This window comes from Schistocerca americana, chromosome 3 (assembly GCF_021461395.2).
Source record: "Schistocerca americana isolate TAMUIC-IGC-003095 chromosome 3, iqSchAmer2.1, whole genome shotgun sequence".
Taxonomy (NCBI): Eukaryota; Metazoa; Arthropoda; class Insecta; order Orthoptera; family Acrididae; genus Schistocerca; species Schistocerca americana.
In genome coordinates, this window is record NC_060121.1 from 145,044,271 (window position 1) to 145,064,716 (window position 20,446).

A 20,446-nucleotide genomic window follows, 5' to 3' on the forward strand; every position below is an offset into this window, starting at 1 on the left:
TCAGATCGGGAGGAGTGAAGACTGTCTCTTAAAACGGCGTTAAGAGCATTTTATAAGCTTTTTTAAATAGATATACGAGTACTTTGCGTTTCTTTTTGATGGTTGTAGGTGTTAACGGCATTCAGCATAACAGCAACTGCCTTGTGGTCGCTAATCCCTGTATTCGTCACGATACTCACTATTTGTCCAGGATTATTTGTTGCTAAGAGGTCAAGTATGCTTTAGCAACCATTCACGCTTCGAGTGGGCTTATGAACTAACTGTTCAAAATAATTTTCTGAGAAAGCATTCAGTACAATTTCGGATGACGTTCTATGCCCGCCGCCGGCTTTAAACGTATAATTTTTCCAACATATCGATGTTACGAAGGACTCCGCTAAAAGCTTGTAAAATTGTTGTTTATTAAAACACAATCGGTTTCGCGGTCTAAAGCCGCATCATCGGGTGGAATAACGTTAAAAGATCATAGACACACCCATCGCTCCTAATCAAAATTTGCTATTCAGTGACTATTGTCGGTACTACAGCGACCGAAAAGTAAAGAAGACGTGCTCCAGTCTTCAAAATTTTGAAGAATTGAGCACGTCTTCTTTACCTTTCGCTCACCGAAGTATTGTAGATATTCACTGAATAGTAAATGTTGACTAGGAGCGATGCGTATGCCTATGATCCTTTAACGTTGTCCACCCGATGATGCGAATTCAGCCCGCGAAACCGGTGGTGTTTTAATAAACAACAATTTTACCAGCTGTTTGTAGAGTTCTTCCTAACATCACTGAAACAATCGACATGAAGTATTGAATTGTTTTTCAATATACACTGTAAGGACAGAGAAGCTGAAAGAGTTCTGCCTTTACGTTGATTGTCAATCATCAGACTCTTGTATTTCACTCAAAAACAGGATGGCTATCGTTAATGGCCGCAGTTAAGAGAAGCTTTTGATTCCATTAAAACAATTTTTCGATGCCGAGGACAGACCACCTAAAATAATTAATGATTTTTTCAGTACTCCGATCAATGAAATTTACTTCCTTTTCTGCAGTGAAACTTCGCTGTTTGAAAAAAAAAAAAAATGTAAAAAGCGTGGAGAAGAAGAAAGTCTCGATAACTGAAATAAGAAATATATTGACCGACACTCAAAGATGTCTGAATGAAAGGAAGACGGCCAGTTTTATCGACATTGAAACCAAGATGAGTCTGAACAAATTAAAATATGAGAATCCTAACCAAAAAATAATTAATTCGATTTTGAAATTTGGGGAAGAGACAATGGCTTTCTATATTATGGCATTCGATTACTTAGAGAAATGGGCTATTTCTTTTAATAAATATCAAGTATTTGATTGGATGATGCTATCTGAAACTCCAAACTGTGTGATGATTGAAAACACGCCTGATCAAAAATAGTGCAAAGATTCCAGGCGACAATTGTTTTCCGGAATATATGTATCTGAAGAGCTTTTTAGAAACTCGGAAGACTGGAAGTATAAACACCTCGTGGAAGAAAGGTGGCTTTACTTTCTTAAGGAAACGTAAATGCCAACTGCTAAAATTACGTGAGTATCAGTTTTCTATTACCGGACACAACGCCACTGTGGAAACGTGACGTCGGCCCAATGGACTGCTGAAAGAACGATGTTAGGAAGAACTCTGTTAACAGCTGGCAAAATTGTTGTTTTAAAACACAACTGCTTTCGCGGCCTAAAGCCGCACCATCAGATGCAACAATGGTAAGAGGCCATAGGGATACGCATCGCTCCCAGTCAAAATTTACTATTCATTGAATGTAACAGTAGATTTTGACTACTATAGGTACGCCTATGATCTTTTAAAGGTGTTGCACCTGATGATGCGGCTTTAGGCCGCGAAACCGGTTGTGCTTTAAAAAACAATAATTTTACCAGAGGTTAGCGGAGTTCTTCCTAGCATCACGCCTTCCAACATCTGCGGTTGCCCGTTGTATAAAATAGTTTCCAAACAGACTGCTGCTATGGACTGTGGAATCAATCATACAGTGCCCCTTTAATAACAAGCTGACTTGCACTGAGGTTTAGAAATATATGAAAGGGAAAAAAAGACTTGCTGAAAAACGTGAAATCTTCTGAAAAGTATAGTGCACCAACTACTTCTGTTGCAACAGGTTCCGTGCAAAAAGTAATTATATTAAATAAATTTTTACTTCATTCAAGAAAAAACACTGCATTTAATAAACAAGGTTCCAGGCATGATCAATTCTCTCTTAGTCCCTCAACCACAATAGTCAACGAAAGAACTGCGCCACATCTCTGAAGTTGAGGATTTTCTCGTTCACTTATTTTATTTGATCAGAGCGGAAGGCGAAATCGAATGCAAATGTATGAAACACTACAGTCGGAGTTTCGGCGGGAACTGGGTTCAAGCCCAGGTACAGACATCTTGATTTTCTGTGGGTTTCGAAAATCATTTAGGAAGGTTCGACAGCTTTTCACCTCCCAAGAGTAACCAAGTTGGTTTTAGAATATTAAAATGATAGATGTTAACAAAAGGAAGCTATTGTACGTTAAACTCACTATTGAAACTGCCTCTTATCTGCGAAGGAAACCATTGAAGGTATCACTGTGTGGAAACGTGAATCACATTACGCACACAGAATCTAGGATGGGAATTGGTGAAGCCTATGCAAAGGAGAGTACAACAAACTGTGCGAAACACACAATGTCTCCTGCGTATATGGCTACTCAGAATATTAAAATTAAGTGAAGTAGTACTAACACAGTTTGCTCTTTTCCGAACGAGAAAGTATGTCGGACGTAACATCAAGTCGATCTTAAGTGAGACGGATACACACTCAGTAGAAATGTGATGGATAAGCAAATCACCCACGGCCGTTCTTAAGAATTCATCCCGGCATTCACCAAAATATTTAAGGAAATCAAAACAAAACAAGACGAAAACCTAAGGATAGCCAGGCACGGGGATTTGAAGCCCCGCTCACTTTTACGATGAACTGCAAGTGTTTACATCGGAAGAAGGTACGTTACAAGCCTTAAGTCACAGTGAAAGATCATGCATTGATATTTACGATGGTTAATTCACTCCTCGAGAAAGAGTAAATTAACAATATCCCAAATTCCATACCTTGTTAAACTCTATTGCCGACTACAATCTCGGAGTTGTTATATCGACCACGCAGGACTTGCGTCCTATATAGTTCACGCAGTGGCCGTTAAGAGCAGCAGCGCTCACATCTCGCATGTAGTTCAGCGCGTTGCCGCTCGAGGGCAGTAAATGTACTTTCAGCGCTTCGTCGTTTGTCGATCTAGCTTTGTTTATACATAAACAGTGACAAAATAGATACTTAAATTTTATAAATGTATTTTTGACAGTGGACTTACTTTATTAATTTTATATGATGTGCCTTAAATGCGTGTGTTGTGTGTGTCAGAATGATAAAGAAAAGATGTTTTGAAGAGTGAAGATTCGTTGACTGGTAAGAGTTTGGAATGCAGTACTATGTAGTAGTACACATGTTCAACGCATATGTATGTATTCTTTGTTTTTGTGACAAATGAAGACAACATAAACGTACAGTGTCCCGACCACTGACTATTGAGACCTGAAATAAATTAATAAACCTCCTTAGTTCGTAATTTTCGAGTAATATTTTCAGATTTCCGTAGTTTAGTTGAAATTAATAGCCCAGTGATGTAAAAGACTTTTGAAAGGACGTCAAAGACTTGTTGAAACTCGAAATCGCTTCGTAACAGTAGAATTTTAGTACAGTGTGCCTACGTATAGAAGTAACATTTGTTTACGTTTGTAGTCATGCACTCGATGTTACCACTGCCTCTGTCACTTGCATCTCCTTTTTCCACATTATTACTCTTGGAAGTGGGTTTATGATAGTTTCCTTATGATTTGAAGCGATTTTGTTACCCAAACAAACGGAAGAAAGTCATAATGCCACTGTGGAAGCGTTGCATGTAGAAGTGTGTTTTGATAAACAGACTCGCATTTGTCAAAGAATACCTCCAGTTTGCAGCCGACGTTGCAGTAGTGTGTTTCCTACTATCGTTAAGAAATATAGACCATAATTACATATTCTAATGGAATCTGTCGGCCTCAGTCCCTAGATAAGAGATTGTTACGATTTCCATTTATACTCTGATTTTCTGCAGGCAGGAAAATCTTTACTTTTCTTTATTTTATGATTTCGGAAAACAAGCGAATGATGTTTGCATTAGAATCTTTTTCCAATACTACAGCATCTGAATGTTTTCATGGTGCACTGTTGCCGGTGTTGTTAATTAAACACGTTTATGTTCATTCAGTGGCTTTTGTAGTTTACTACAGGTTCTGTTTACATCATGTAAACAGTTCTCGTCTGAAGTAACCATACATTCTGTAACAAAAGTTGGCCAATATGTTGCTCAAGGCCTGCCTTAAACTACTTAAAAATTATTTCAGCACTTAGAAAGCCAAAGTATGCAACACACATTTGAATATATGCTTTCCACAGAAGGCATAAACGTGTATAATTCACAGTCAACAACTTGAGAGTTACTTATTATTCGGATCTTAAATGTGTGGTGGCAGCCGGCACTTTGTGCAGCTAATACATACAGGAAAAAGATCTAAACAACAGCCTTCATTATGTGCAAGTTTCATAATGAAAACTATCAAAAATTTAATGATACAGAAAAGCTGTATTGGCGTGCAGAAATAAACAAACTCTTGGGCACAAGGGCTGTAATTCTATTTTCTGTTTTGTCATTTCAGTATTAGTGAAAACACAGGTTTTATTTTGCAGAGCAACGAACTGACATTGCAGACAGTTCGCTGTGACTTATTGGTTTATTGTGTGCAGGTAACACACATAAGTTAAACATGTTATAATGAGAATAGACCTATATGGGAGAGAGGGACATGTTTGGATTCTTGAGTTACTAAAACCTTCAGTAGAAAATTTGTGGTAAATTACATCTAGAATGGTGTATTTTACACAACGGTTTTTACATAATGGTTGCACATTGCACTGTAGGTCTGCCCATTTCATAATGAGCTGCAGTAATCACAGGAATCTAGTTGTTCTACTGTTACCTGAAACATGAATTCTGTTATATTGAGCCTATGAGTGTGAAAATTTCCATCTAGAGTAACTGATACGGGTTAGCCTTCCGAAAACATTCTGAATGTGAAAAAGTTTTCCACTCGTGCAGTGAATAATATATTTGTGATGTTTGTTTCTCATGTTTCTGGTAAATATTTTGGTTTATGAACAGTACTTGAAAATTTATTTCCTGTGTAGTGTTGTAACAATATTGTGTGACAGTGTCACTGTATTTGTCTCCATCTTTCTAACCGTTCAAACAGAATTAGTCTTTAGTAGACCTATTTGTCAACTTTGAAATTTCTTCTTTGTGGATTTTTGTTTATTGACTTCATTGCTAGATTCCAATGAGCTGTATTATCAACCAGTGCTTAATTTCATATATGAAAAAAAAATTAGGAGTATTAATACTGACATTTACTCTACGTTGGTATTGCTTAACTATGTTACAACTTGCTCATCTGTAAACAATCATGCAAAATGTAGTTAAGTATGTGTTGCTTAAGGTTTTCCTGACACAAGAAATAATGTCACATGGCACATTGCCTAAAAACCTCCTACAGTTTATTACATACATTTTGAGTTTTGTTTCTTCCTGTTGGTACTAACGGTAAATGACTTCACCTGTGAAACATTTGTTATCCCTGTAATCATGGAGTACTTGAAATTAATATTTTTGATTGCAGCACCAGTTATTTTTATTGTATATCTATTGTAGAATAATGCTGCTTCATTACTGGGTTAATGTAGTGTTGTGATCAAAATTCAGTGTCAAGTAATTTCATTACCTTTATTTGTACACTGTTGTTTACCATTCATTGCACACAAGTTCTATTAGAGTTTTATGTGAAACATTTCACTGTTATCAAGTGGTTTTAAGTCAGAGTACAGTGCATCAGTTAAACCTCTGAGCTGCTTACATTAAATGTGCAAGAACAGTACTGTATTTGCCATATCTTTCTTTAGGAAAAAAGAAAGAGCATGATCTCTGTGCTCAGGTCATACTCTCCTTTTAGTCTTGACAATTCATACAGAATATTAGTTAGCTGTCATGTATGTACCACAGTGTTACCGTCCTTACTTTTTACAATTAGCATTTTGTGGGTTTGTCCAATTTTAGATACCTGCTAACTGCTTTTGTATTAATTAATCTGAAATTGCTCAGCATCAGCTTTATTATCATATGACAGACTTTTACAATTTTATGCCTATATTGCCACGAACATGGTTTGTTAGTTTTACTTGCTTCTCAACAAATATTTTGCTGGGAACTGAACACATGTTCAGATGTACATAGCATTGATGCAAGATTGGGCAGGCTTGACAGGAGCAATGAAGCATATTTTATTTTTAAGTATGTAAAATATTTCTTATTATAGTCTAAAATCTGTTGAAAGTATTGTCTGTAATTGACATAGTTGTGCCTTATTTAAAGTAAGTTAGGCTGTTATTTCGATGATGTTTGGTATCCAATAAATGTGTCAGAAGTTCTTTATGTCTTATTCCATTACTTCATGTATTGTGATGTACTTGGTCAATTGAACCTACTGACACTCTACTTCGTATTTGACCTGTGAGATATTAATATGTGTGTTGTTGTATTTTGTCATATGTAGTAACACAACAGAACATAATACTGAGGATATTTGCTTTGTGTCCATTATTATTTGGAATGTAGCATACGGTACCAGGCATATCTGTATTGTAGTCCAAGGTCTAGGTTACGTTGATTGGTGATGGTTTGGTTTTAAGTTGGTGAATCCAAGAAATGTGAATATAAAATATTAGTTGTGGTGATTTAATAATCTGTAGTGTAGCTCCAAGTCTAGGTTATATTGAAAGTGAACAATTTAGTTAACCCATATTTTTTGTGTTCTTATTACGTGCAATCAGATGCATTGGTTGGGATTACGGAAGTGTCAGGTTCCACCCATCTGCTTTGACCATGACGTATGGCGGAAATGGCTATTCTAAGCATCTCCAATATGGCACCAACGATGTCACTACATACAAACGATAACAAACACAATCCCAAAACACACAAAATGATGAACAAAAAAGATTATTACAAAATCTACAGGAATTGGACACTTCCCTTGACCTGTGTAGGTCAACCGCAGCTGACGATACCAAAACACCAATGCCTACAGCAAACACTATGGAAATTGGAATCAGATATTTCCCTTGACCACAGCTGACAATACCAAACACCAATACTTATGCGTAAAACTACGAATATTAGAATCGCTCATTTCACTTGACCTACATAGGTCATCCATAGCTATTGATACAAAAAAACAAACACCTACAACTACGAAAAACAAAACTAAAACCACACACACACACACACACACACACACACAGAGGGCGCCATCATACACAACAAGAAAACTCCGCGCCTTAATGACATCGCACACCATAACACCCTTACGCCATGGGTCAAAGCAGACAGGTGGAATCGGACACTTGCGTTCACCCCATTGGTCTCAGGCCAAATGTACTAGTCAGTTTCGCTTATGTTGGTTCTTGTCTATTTTTGTTTTGGGTGTTGCAGTTATATTGTGTCATTATGTGACAGTGTTACTGGATTTAATAAAATTTAAAACATTGATTTAGAAATGTTGTATACTGTTCTTCGGGCTTTGGAGGGTAATGGAGCTTTATAGAGTGTTGCTCCTTGCTTTGTGCAATGTTATTTAAATAAAGTGTATTAGGAATTTCTTATGCCTACTTGTACAATGTTCTCATTTTGTATGTTGTTTAGCAGATGTAGCTTTTGCTATGATGTACACGTTGCTGCATAGTTAGGGCATACAATTTAAAAGATTTAAGGTTTTTTTTTCCAACTTAGGTGGTTCTGAGACATTAGCTGGATGATATTTTGTTTGTGTGGAATGTTATACATAAAATAAAAATTATTTTTATCCACCCGTTTTTTCACTTATGTGACTTTCACCTCATTATTTCCACAAAATTGTATGTGTAACAGATTTCACCTATATGCATTTGATGGTCATCTTTAAATGGATTTCATAAGCTACTACTTCTGAGTATTTAGGTTATATTGTGATTGAGTTACACTTATTCATTTTCTGCATTTCTCTCAGAATTAAAATAGTACTGTAACTGTTCCATAAAAACATGCGAGAACTGCCGAATATCAGTAACGTCCTGCCACTCTGCGCCGAAATATCGTGGCAGGACGTTACTGATATCTGGCAGTTCTCCTGTGTTTTTATGGAACAATCAGTATGCCGGGAAAGCTTTAAACATCACATCAAGTACTGTAACTGTCCACAGGGCTTGTTTTCCACAGGGCATTAAATCTGAAACAGGAAAAAAAGCATCATAAAAATAATTTGCATATGAACATCTCTAAATATGTCAATAATGATGAGCAACATTGAGTCAGCGTAGTTTTCCACGGTCATTGTTGCCGTAACTAAAACTTTCCAGTTATGTAACAGAAACTGTGGCCTACAAAACAGCATGACTATGTGATGACGTACCTGGAGAAATTTTAATAAAAGTGCAACATTGTTTTCTGTATTTGATACCTGCTACTTGTCCTAATGCTGAGAGATAGCACTTCTGTTTAGAGGATTCATCTTCGGTTTCATATTGCACAGTTCTTCAACACTTATGCTTGTCTTACATGAGCTACTGTGTTGCTACTTCGAGGCAAGACAGCTTGTATTGGGAACAGTGTGATAAAGAAGCTAGAAAGCAATTATGAAGACAGGAAACCAGAGGAAAAAATACAAGTAGACTGTAAAAATTAAATGTTTTTAGCATTTTGAAAAGACAAATACTCATAAGTAATCGACAGTTTTTTTTTTCCTTCAAGTTTTAGTTTCCGACAAAATGAAATGAAATCACGACTGTGATATTTTGCAGATGCCTCAGTTTGTGTGCAAGATAATTCTCTGCTGGGTTTTTTTTTTTTTTTTTTTTTTTTTTTTTAGCAGGCAGCAAATTATAATGATATAGTCTTTGTTTTTGAAGCTTATTGTGTTTTATTTATGAGGGCAGTCAAATGAAAACAGAACACCTGCCACGATGGGACCATCAAATGGTTTCTTTCAAAGTAATCAATGCATGCTTTAAGACATTATTCCATTGGGAGATGAGATGATCAATTCGTGTTTCATAGAACATGATTGGGCCACTGACGGATTCAAAATCACACCCAATCATGCATTTCCATGTTTGACTAAAAACGATGTCCACATATACATTTTTTGGGTCACCAAAGACATAAAAATCACATGGTGAACAATCTGAGCTTTATGTAGGATGTTACAGTGTTTCCCGACCATATCACTGAAGTGTAGCTGTTGTACAGTTGGTAGTGAGGAGCAGGCATTATCATGCAACAGGATGATTCCATTTGACAATATTCCGACAGCCTGAAGGCAAACAACAAAGTCAGTGGCAGAAACATCCCACATCTCCACTACCAAGGAAATCCAAAGCTCATCACACAGGTTCCGGTAAGCTCCTGATGATTTCCTCCTTTGACTTCGGGGCCCCTGTGCTCGTCGAGTTCCTTGAGTATGGAATCACAATCAGTGGGCAGTGCTATGAATACACTTTGCAGAAACTGCCATTAAGTCAAAACGCCCAGAAATTCTGTTGGACAGAATAATCTTGTTGCACAATAATGCCCGCCCCCACAATCAATCAGAAAAAGGCTGCACTTCGTCAATTTGGTTGGGAAACACTGCAGCATCCTCCAGATCTTTCACCATTTGGTTTTCAACTCTTTGGCTACCTGAAGAAGTACATGTGTGGATGTCCCTTTCAGTAGTGTATGTCATCCCTGCAAGTGCACAACTAAATCTTTGATAAGTCAAATATTTTTCTGAGTTTTACAAAAAAGGTGTTTTTGACTTTTAATTGCATTAAAATTAAACCCTGCTAACTTGGGCCACATCATTTCAGGGGCATTAACGGAGTGGAGGGGGAGCCACCATAACTTCTTGACAACGGCGCCACTGAACTCTCACCCTCTGCCCATACATGGTAAGTGTGTAATGATCTATTGCAGTTTCAATCATTGATTTGTATTGTCATTAAGCCAGTGAGAAGTTTAAAGTGCTGCCACAAATACACAAGTATTTCAAAACATCAGCCTACACATTGGTGAGGAAAAACATATTAACCTATCACAAATTGTAACATATCTGCCCCTCACCCATCTCCATTTTCTTTCTCATAATTGTGTTGCCTAAGTTAGTCCATTCAGGGATCTCCTTATACAAGCTGACTCATGATGACACCGCAGTGACAGGGCAATGATGGACTCAGAGTAATCCGCGAATAGTGTGGAAAGGGAAGTAAGGAACAAGTGAATTGAGCCAAGACCATACTGCTGGGTGTCTGAAGTATTGTTGTCACAAGTTACCATTGCCAAAGTGGCAAATGAATGTGGTCACACTTGCTCACTAAGATGACATATGAACAGGGTTGGTTCAAACAGTAGCCAGTTTCTACTCCAGTCTGGGGTAAAACACACTCATCTTTGTTTACAAGAATATCAATAGTTGTTAAGAAACTGTTCTGTCAGATGCATTTTCCAGGATATAAGTAAATACTCATTTGTGAAACATTTACAAAGGCAAGTTGTGGAATGCTGAATTTGGACAGCCTAAGTGTCATTGCAACCAATAAAAAACTGCAATAGGCCTGTTTTCTGTACTCTCATAATCTCTTCATTCTCCTCTTCATACAGCATTAGTTTAAAATAGCAAGGCAACTAATGTAGAAGCTATTTATTTGTATTAGAAATGAATTGAATACTCATGTACCAGTTAGTTAAAAATACGAGAATAAGTAACGAACTATTGTCTGTCTCGTTTCAGATATAGTATTAACATGAGACACTTCACAGATGATGCAGTTATCTATAAAGTAGACTCAATTTCTTCGGCACAAAGTGCACTTCTGGAAGACAAGTTCATCTGCAGTAAAGAAATCATTTTGTGCTTCCTGCCGCATTAAGTAGTTCAGGCTCAATAACCTTTCTACTAATCCGTCATTGTTGTCATTATGTGTCAACTATTCAGTGCAAAGTGGAAGACAGCAGTGTTGATGAAAGCCCTTGGTGGGATATAAATAATTTAAGACCCAAAAGTTGGCAACAGTCCATTTCATTAATGTGACCATTGACAGCTACGCCTTGCAGACAACACTTGTGTGTCTTACCTTTATACATGTTATCTACCTTTCTTTTTCTTCCGACAGAAATGAAACTGTATAATAGTCATAAAAACTAGACAGAGAAGGAGGAGGTCTGTCAGCTCACATGTAATTGTTGCTAAGAAATGCATTTGGCGGTTGTCTCAAGCATTAGACACTGAGAGAGCTTCTTGAGGATTGTATCGAAATGATAAATGTTTTCCAAGTACCTGAAAAGATTGCTCCTCTTCCACCACTATTTGGAAAACAATTTCACACAAACATTGAAAAAATTAATGTTTTCGATACAAGAGACAGTATATTCAGATCTTCTAACATTTTTCGGACGACATGAGACAGTGTGGTAGTGGTGTGAAAGAGACACATGTCTCTCGCAGTTGACTTGCATATTGTGTGCAGCCGATCCTCTTCTCTGGGTAATCAGCTACATCAATCTCTAAAAGCTTCTTCTCCGAAGACTATAGCAGGTTCCAGGAATTTATTAAGCTACTTCTCTATTCTTGAAATAATTTGTGTACTCGTGGAACAATTTCAACCCATTCATGGTATATTTTTAACTCTCAACACAAAGCAACATTTACTCTTTTTCACATAAGTATGTAAGCTCTGGCAAGCCAACTGGTGTCTTTAAACATCAGACTCGATAAAACACAAGTACAATATCATAGATTGTAACAATCCAATAATTTATAGACATCACATGTGCCCTGCCTCATGCAGAGCTAAGACATGAAGTAAGTTGTAAGTATATAGTCAGTTGTTTTCTTTTCTTTTTCTACAATAATCACTTTCACTAACACATCAAAGAATATTCCATAATTATTCCTTGAGTTTTCATCAAGTCTTCTGTGGCGCTGGCAGTAAACACTTGTCGTCGTCTTTGACTCGCCCCTCTTACAGTCTTCTAATAACAAACTTCCAACCTGCACATAGAAACGGGTGGATCGATAGAAACGTTCTCACTCTCCCGAACTCGTGCCTAAAATATCGGGTGTTCGATATGGTGGAAGGCTGAGTGTTTCCAGAATTTACACCGAAATTCTTGAGGCACTACAATCTATTGATGTGCGTGGCTGTTCTGTCAGAAGATTCTAAATGTTTCTTCAGCAGTTTATGTTTATGCATTGTATAACATGATAAAAAGCACATCTTGTTGAAGAATGTTGTGAAGTTTAATAGCTTACGAGCCTTGCCCTAGTTCTTTGAGGCTTTTTTCTTGATCAGTGTGTTTCATAAATTTTTCCGGTGATGTTAGAAATCTTGAACTCAGGTGTACATAAAGCAACAAGTTTTCTCATGTGGTTACTATTCTCTGTGTTTTCTTGTACCATGCAAGACATACTGAAGTTTCATTCAGGTGCATCTAAATTACCATCCCGGTTTAGGTTTTGCTTGCTTTCACCCAAGCAATGACTGTTAAAATGAGTAATGCCTGCTTTATTTCTCCAGTACTTCTACAACCAAGCAACTACTGCATCTTTGTTAGTACCAGTGAGATGTTGAACTCTTAACAATTCATCCTTTATGGATGCGTGATGAGTTATCTCCTCAAAACTTGCGGTTAGATTCGTATGCTAAAACATTAACCCTAGTATCAAAATTAACTCCGTAACACCAAGGGGCAACGTACCACTGAAGCACTATTGTTTGGCTCACTTTTGCACCTTAATTCATTGTTTAATCTTCTGAGAATTGTGTTAACAGTGTGCTTGTGGATATTCAGCCAAGTACTTGATTCCACTTTTGTGCACAATATTTCAGTGACTTGCACAGTCATCATCTTCAGATGCTGTGAGCTGTGTTTTTATGTACACTCACTGCCTGTAGGTGCCACACCACTAGCAGGGTTCAACATCTTGCATCTTCTATGCCCTTTAATGCTCATTTGTTATCCTGTGAAATGCACATTCTCTCAGCTTTTTTTAGCTCTGATAGACGAGATGGCTGGCTAGATTGTAAAAAGTTGATTGCGAGATCTTAAGCATTGTTTAATTTGCCACTTCTGTCTCGGTTTGTAATGCTTTCTGACATTGTAATTTTGATATGCTCCTTAATTATGCTGTTGTACAATACTGGGTTCTTTGTATTTCATTTCATGATTATATCTGAAGCATTGCCCATCAACAGCTAATTTGCATGGTTCTTTTAGTCAAGTGTATTGCTGATGTTCATTGCACCCCTCAGCAACTGTTCCCTACCAGTTGAGGTGGTGCAGTGGTTAGCACACTGAATTTGAATTCAGGAGGATGACAGTTCAAACTGACAATCCAGATTTTGGTTGAAAATGATTTCCCCAAATCACTCCAAGCAAATTCCAGAATGATTCCTTTGAAAGGGCATGGCCAATTTCCTTCTCCATCTTAAAATGATTCAAGCTTGTGCTCTGTGTCTGATCCATCATTGTTGGTGTGATATTAAATCCTAATCTTTTTTCTTTCCTTCCCCTGTTGCAATAGTCTGCCCAACGTAAGACATATCACTTTCACTCTGGTTGCCTGGTTTTGAGAGATCTAGATTGTCTTCAAAATGTCGAACAGTGCTTTTTATCTTGACGGGAGCAAAATGCACTGCATGCTATATTTCTGTGGTGGTTTACTGATCTTTCTGAACACGGGACCAGTATAAGGCAGATGAGCAATTCTTGTCTTTTCTTTTTCAGTCTCAGCCTCTTCCTCAGACATTGCAGTGCCCTCTCAGTATGTTGAGCTGGGTAACCACTCCTTCAGAACAGTATTTTTAGGTGTAGCAATTCTTCGTTGAGGCTCTCATTCTCTGATAGTCCACAGCACCTGAAGAAAAAGAAACATGGTCTGTTGTCAAAACATTGTTGACTGAATACTCAAAAGCATACCATTACTCAAACACACTTAGAAAGTCTTGAGAGATCGCAGCTTTCAGTGCACTTAAGAAGCGACGTTTAACACTAGGAAATGCCCTATGCAACGTGATTCTGTCAGGAGGTGATACAGAAGTACAAAAGTAACAAAATAAAATTGATTAATGTGAAGGGGAAATGTGACACTGCTTTGGAGACTTACATGTCAGATTCTCTGTTCATTTTACCAAGGGGTGGCTCATTTGGCCTCACGAAACTGCGTGGACCCCATTCCCGACCTTCCCACTACACGGAAATCTGAAGCACCCACTGGATTTCAGCGTTAGTAGCCATCGATGCTAACCATTACACCATGAGGTGGCACACAATATGTAACTTTATTTATTTTATGAGTTATACCTTTAAATTGAACGAGGTCTGTACAGAATTTAAACCTCCTAATGAATAACGTGTTCCGCATGGTCACTTATTTACCTTACAAATTCTTGAAGTCACATCTGCTTTACGGTGAGGATTCTTTTACACAAATAGTGCAAGTACATTTATTTTGTTTTATATATAACTTTTTTGTGAAATATTTTTTGTCAGAAATCGTCAGGAGAAAAGTCATATGTCAGTGCTGTGATACAGCCGAATATGCCCATCTTCCTGACATTCTGGTAATCCATTCATTGTGACGTGAATGCCAAATGTGTTGTGTGATAATGTGTTGAATACCATGTGACCGATGACCTCAGCAGTTTGGTCCTTTAGGAATTCACACACACACAATACCAAGCACAAAATCGGTGGTGTGTCAGTGAATGCCATCCTGCACTAAACACTGTGTCCACTGTTGCTACAAATGTTGCTGTAAGTTGGCGACAAAAGTGTTTCCACACCATGGCTACGTTCTGTTAACTGATTACAGTGGCATCAAAGAAAACTGGAACCACATATTCCCTAATTTGTCGCTTTACTGACACACTAAGTTTTTCCTGGTACAAGGCATGATCAAAAAGTAGCAGGTTTTTTTTTTTTTAAGATTCGTTTTTTACCATCCTCTGAACTTTGTCCCTTTCGAAGTAATCCCCCATAGATATAATTCACTACTACCAATGCTTTTTCCGATCTTGTAAGTACTTCTGGAACTCACTTTTCATTATGGAGTTTGGCTTCTTCAACAGTTCTGTTTTTATCCCATCAAAGGTGGCAAAACCTTTCATGGTTCTCTGCAGCCCAGGGAGTAGAAAGAAGTCTGAGGGGGCCATGTCCAACGAATAGGGTGGCTGAGGCATCATAACAGTTCTGTTTTTTGACAAAAAAATTATGAACAAGCATTGAGGTGTGAGTGAGAGTATTATCATGATGCAATTTCCACGAGTGGTTTTGCCGCAATTCTGGCCAAAATTTTGTACATGGCTGCATGTTCAGAGACCATGAATCGTTACAAGTGAAAGAAAACAGCCCTCGGTCACTATTTTTAACGAATTAACCGGGTTTCAACACTGCTAGGAGTGTCTTCCTCCGAATTTAAATCAAAGAATGGTTTATAACATGGTCACAGAATTATGAATAAAAACATATGATTCAGAGTATAAGTACAAAATCATCGTTAAAGACTGGCAGTACCTATATGTCATTTATAAAATAATAAATATGCCAAAAGGTCATTGCTCACAAAGATATTTAACATAAAAAATTGTGATGGCGAGCCACTAAGGGCTGCTTGTTACTTACGCGGTTACAGGTTGCAAATGGACTCGTTTACAATTCTGGCCATTTTCATCAGATTGCTTCACACAAATGGTGCATGAAACTTGCAGGTAGTATTCTTTATTGAATGTATGAGCATAAAGTAGGTACTCATGATTCACTATCTCATTGTAATCAAATAAAACAGTGAGAACAACATTCACATGAGATCAACATTGTTAAATTTTTTTTAGTCTTTGCTCTTCAGGCAGTTTCCATGGGGACAATTGGGCCTTGGTTTCAATGTCATACCTGTATAACCATGTTTTGTCACCTGTTATAGAAGTTTTTGGGTTGTTACCAACCTCATTCGGCTATTCCTGAGTGATGTTTGTGTGATCTTGTTTCTGGTTGAAATTCAACAATTTTGCAACAAACTGTGCTGCTACAAGTTTCATGCTCAAATGATCCAAAAAAATTGCTTAGCATGAGCCAAAGGATATGCTGACATCAGCAACCTCTCTGATGATGCTTTGTCAGTTTTCCAGAACTATTTTCTTTAGGTCTTCCACATTATCATCTGTAATTGATGTGCTAGGATGTCCAGGGTGGTCGTGGTCTTCAATGTCTCCTCAACCCTATTTGAAAAATTTATAGCCCTCGTAAACTCCTGTCTTACTCATAGTAGATTTACCAGAAAGCACAGTCAACATTTTAAATGTGACGCTGCACTTTATTCCATTTTTCAAGCAAAATGATCCATGTCTTTCAAAAGTCAGTATTCACCAAGCACTCAAAACCACGATTTTTTTTTTTAATGTTAAATTTAAAAAATGACCTTAATTTTTGATTATGCCTCAAACATTTTTCTCATGCACACATTTTATTAATGTTCTTTCTCCCTTTACCAAACATCCTATTAGTCTGCAAAATCATTCACGGGGAACCCTTTGTTGTGGAATGTTCTATTTGCTGATTCACCAGTTTGAAAACTGTAATCTGTACTCTATGCATCCTGCCTCAAGCTTATGTACGGCTGTCATCATGTCAGAAGCAAGTTAAACTCTTTTTGAGTAACAAATTAAGTTGAATTTCTATGACATCATGACAAAGCCACTGGCTGTGCTTCTGGTGTGGGAATACTAGCAACATGTGGCCATTTATTCTATGAAATACCCCCACTATGCTTAGTTTGGCAAGATATCCTACATATTGTCTGTGTACACAATCCCAGCCATGCACCGAAGAAGCATCAAAATTTTTATGTGGCACTCTTTGTTTTTGAGAGTTGCAACACATCTTTTGCCCTCTTTGAAACACTTTCCATTCATGGTTCACAATTATTACAAACTGATGCGATAATCTGTATTCTGTGAATTCATTTTGCCTAATTTTAAAGCTGATACCACAGTTGTTAAGAATAAAATAAACCTGGAGTCCATTTGTGTGCTGTCCTGTAGTTACCAGCAACTGGTCCGCCCCGGTAGCTGAGTGGTCAGCGTGACAGACTGTCAATCCTAAGGGCCCGGGTTCGATTCCCGGCTGGGTCGGAGATTTTCTCCGCGCAGGGACTGGGTGTTGTGTTGTCCTGATCATCATCATTTCATCCCCATCGACGTGCAGGTCGCCGAAGTGGCGTCAAATCAAAAGACCTGCACCAGGCGAACTGTCTACCCGATGGGAGGCCCTAGCCACACGACATTTCCATTTATACCAGCAACTAATAGGTAGTAACATTCAAATTAGATTCCAGAGATACAAATATTTTGATTAGTGTCCACAAAACTGGATGTGTAATATTGAGGCAATGAGGCATTTTTAGAAATAAATATTTAGATATATATGTTTTAGTTGTATATAAGGGGTCCCATCTAAGAGTCGCCCAACACATTTTTTTCTGATGTTTGACAGATTTTTGCAATTTTGGTTTTGCAGTGTGTAGCTAGAGTCAGCCTAAGCAACTACTGCTCGTGACATCTTTCATGTGATGGCCGGTGTCTATGGAGTGCAGCAGTTTGTTTCACAGTAAAAATAAAATTATGTTCAAAGTGGTCCCAAATTGATCTAGTCTGACATTCATTTTATCTATCTGTATTAAGAGGGCAGTAAAACACAGAAGAATATATCATACTCCAGAAGCGACAGCACTGTCATGACCCGCACTGACTGCTACCACCATGCAGAAGTGCTGCTCAGTTGCTACTGGAGTACTCGTTATTCTTTGTGTTTTTTCTGTTTCTATTAGTACGTATTGAAAAAAATATTATTGCACTGGATTAATTTGGGGCTGCTATATCAGATGGATGCATAAATTTCCATTTTAAAAATCATTATTTGTTGGGGCTGACTTCAGCTGCACATTGCAAAAGCAAAACTGCAAATATCTGCCGAAATCCCAGAGAAAATGTGCCTGGCGATGTTTAGGAGGGACACATTATATACGACAAAACTGTGTACATGATGCACATTTGGTGACACATGCCTCTAGGTTGGATATTGGAGAGAATGTTGTACAGTAGCCTCTTATTGGGATGGGTAGTGAGAGTGAGACTAATAATTTCAAACTCAGTGTGGAAGGCAAAGATATTGACAATCTAATGCCTCGTGTAAAATCCATCTTACCACAAAACCTACCAGAGACAAATTCTTCTCTCAGTTCTGTGGGAAGAGCATGCCTACAGCACCAGTTGGATTGGCAATATGGTAGCCACCCACTACCCAGCATGGGCTAACATAACCTCTAAATGAGCAATGTTAGAGAGGAGACATGTTGCATGACAGTCTACACGGAAGATGGAGCCTTTGCTTCCATGCAGCAATGAGGTTCATGCCATTGAAGTAATACATCTTGCAGTATAATGCTAAATTCTTCGTGTGGAGCAAAACAATTTGGCTCAGTTGTTCCTCTGATTTCTCCTGCGCTTATCGGATTTCTATATGATTTTTTGATTGTAGTTTGGGCACTGCAATGCATTAAGAATATATGCCATACTTACGAGAATTCCAAGTTCTTTACATGACCAGCCGAAATAATAAACTGCATGTTGCTACCCCACCCATCTCTCAAGCTCTGGAATCGGTTGTCTTTCACAGTATTGCTGTTAAACTGTGCAAGTAAACTGATGCCCTTTGATACAGAGCATTTCTGTTTCGATTATTTGTTCCTCACTCAGATGAATCATGCAGTAAGATTAATCTGGCAACCCTATTTCAGTCTGTTTCTTCGCTAACCGTACGGTCTCGGTCTGTCTGAGTAAGCAGTGAGTCGTGGGCAATTAATTAATCTTAGCTGGAGACCATCAGAGGGGGCACTACCATGGGATGATAGTAGGCAAATGAACTGATCTAGGTGTAATTAAATACATCGTAAGTCAGTGTATCATAGTCAGTGCACAGTGCATGCCTGAGGGTACGTTGTACCAGTATTAGCAATTTTCTGTCCTGTTCCATTTACATATTGATTGGAGGGGGGGGGGGGGGGGAATGTCTGTGTGTATGTACCTGTATGTTCTTTAATCTCTGTCAATTATTCTCATTACTGCTAAACAAATTATCCAATGTTGGCACCAGAATTGCCTCACACTTTTTATCCAATACTGGTCACTAAATTTATCCAACAGGATTTCACAGTAACTGTATCTCTATTCTTCAAAATATTGCTATTTAACTTCCAAAAAATCCAAATGCTGGAACCGGTCTCTAAAAGTTGCTCACGCTACCATTTTGTATACGATTTTCTTTACAAATGCACCACACTTTCACAGAAGCCTTGAAGCAAATCTAAGTCTGCCTTTGCTAATATTGATTTCACATGTTCGTCTCGTTTAATATTGTTTCTCGGTATTAGTCTGGATCAATGTTGCTAATCTTCCCAATAATTGGAACCTTTTTTAATGCCCATTTCTGTTGCAGAAAGCCTAGTGATTTCTGTACTATTTTCTCAGTGCTGCATTTTATAAATGGATTATTTGCAACAAAAATGACAGTTATTTTAGTTAATATTTATTTGCTTCAAAAACTATTTCCACAGTTAACCCAAGAGTTCTTAAATAACTCAAGCTTAAAACAACATGCTACAAAAGCACATTGATATCACTATTTTAATGACATGAGTGATATTAGTTCTTTGTTGCACGTATCGAATTAGACTTTATGTATCAAAATAGACTTCTCATGGCAGGTTTGTTATCAACTTGTTGGGCAGTAATTTTTTTGTCAACACATTAGCTGAGAACACTTTTTCACATGTATCTGTGGCAGCAAATGGTAAAAGTACCATAAAGGCCTTAAGTGATAATTGAGGTTATTCGTCTTTTAAACTGCACCAAAATTCCACTATTGGCATTAATTTAAAATTTTCTTCCAACAGTGAATCAGATATCAGTTTGACAAAAGTTTTGTATTCTTCTGGCATCCTCAGAGGCAATGCATCAACAGTAAGTGGGTTTTCAAACCACAGTTCATATTGATATGTAATGTACTGTTCATTTGGAGAGTAGTGGTGACAGACGACACAGTGATACAGACTGTTGTGGTTGCAGATGCACTTCTAGATGGATGACGCATGCACTTTGGATGACCTGCTACACTCAAGCCTTGTGCAATCGTTTGCTCATTGTTGATTTGGCCATCTGCAGCCTTGTTTA

General features: G+C 37.8%; 1 long non-coding RNA gene across 1 annotated transcript in view; it reads left to right on the top strand.

Moving 5' to 3' along the window:
* Nucleotides 1-3,286: 3,286 nt before the first annotated feature.
* Nucleotides 3,287-20,446, top strand: part of LOC124606801 — a 647,945-nt gene continuing 630,785 nt past the window's right edge. Inside the window, exons 1-2 of the long non-coding RNA XR_006978729.1 lie at nucleotides 3,287-3,469; nucleotides 10,034-10,114. This is a non-coding gene — a long non-coding RNA (uncharacterized LOC124606801). The remainder of the gene's footprint in view (nucleotides 3,470-10,033; nucleotides 10,115-20,446) is intronic.